The sequence below is a fragment of the Penaeus monodon genome, chromosome 19 (assembly GCF_015228065.2).
Source record: "Penaeus monodon isolate SGIC_2016 chromosome 19, NSTDA_Pmon_1, whole genome shotgun sequence".
NCBI lineage: Eukaryota > Metazoa > Arthropoda > Malacostraca > Decapoda > Penaeidae > Penaeus > Penaeus monodon.
In genome coordinates, this window is record NC_051404.1 from 22665418 (window position 1) to 22666525 (window position 1108).

Sequence of the window (1108 nt, forward strand, 5' to 3'; positions counted from 1 at the left end):
TTGCTTCAGCTTAAATGCAGCGAGACTTAATTCAACAGTATCTACAATCCGTCTAAGTGTCTATATTCCCGTTTTGCCTTCCTTCTGCCTGTCTGTCTCATTCTGCCACTCTATTTCGTCTAATTCTAATTACTTCCTATGGGTCCAAAGTAATATCTTCTTCCAACGCCGATTGAGGCAAAGAAAAGTATTAACTAAACAACGCGGGTTTCATTTGCCCGTTCCCAGTGTTGCAAGCAAGTGTGTGCTTTGCGAAATTGCATTGTCCCTTAATGTGGTTTTCCTCGTTATACCGTGCTATCTTCCTTAGTCTTCTTCGGACAATTTGGTCAACACGAAAGTCTGTTAGTGGTACTTTGGAGATCATCAACTTAACGTGTTGCCATTGAGACTATCATGTCATCTTGCATTTCATTTTCATATGAGTTGTAACTGACTCTAAAAGTCCCGATTTCCTTTAGAAACGTTCATTTTTAATCATCCACTTATATTTTAAAAGTCTGTTTTCAATATACATACAAACAAATTTTCTGAAATCCCAAAATCCGTCCTGCTTCCCCCAAAATTTGCGTCTAACAGATTATCTTTACTAATATAGAAATCTGAAAAAATAAACAAACGACGCTTTATCCACTTATCCACTAATTAATTCAGTGAAACTGCATTATTTCTTTCAGAAATTGACGTTTTCTTTCATTTATTAACTGTTGTTTTCAGAAGGCTAACTACTACTGTTCTGTTAGACACAACATCATTATTCCTTCCAGAAACCACCGTTTTCTTTCATCTAGCAAATGTTTTCTGTCGTCCCGGAACCATTTCCTTTATTCCAGCAACCGTATTTTTTTAAAGACAAAACCTGTCGCTTCCTTTCCCGTAGTCCCCACTGTTTTCTCCTAGCAGCCCCTATTTGCTTTGATGCATTTGTTGCATCCAGAAGTATCCACTTTCTTTTAATCAGGAATTGCCATAAGCTTTTTCAGCAACCACTTTTTTTCAGCCAGCATTGGTGTTTCCTATTATCCAGCAACCATTACTTTCCTCCAGTTACGAATCGTTTTCTTTCACCTAGCAACTTCCGTCTTCCTTCGCCTAGCAACCTCCGTTC

General features: G+C 38.1%; 1 protein-coding gene across 1 annotated transcript in view; it reads right to left on the reverse strand.

Moving 5' to 3' along the window:
* Positions 1-1108, reverse strand: part of LOC119585360 — a 77683-nt gene that overhangs the window by 74912 nt on the left and 1663 nt on the right. The gene's annotated exons all lie outside the window — the stretch shown is intronic.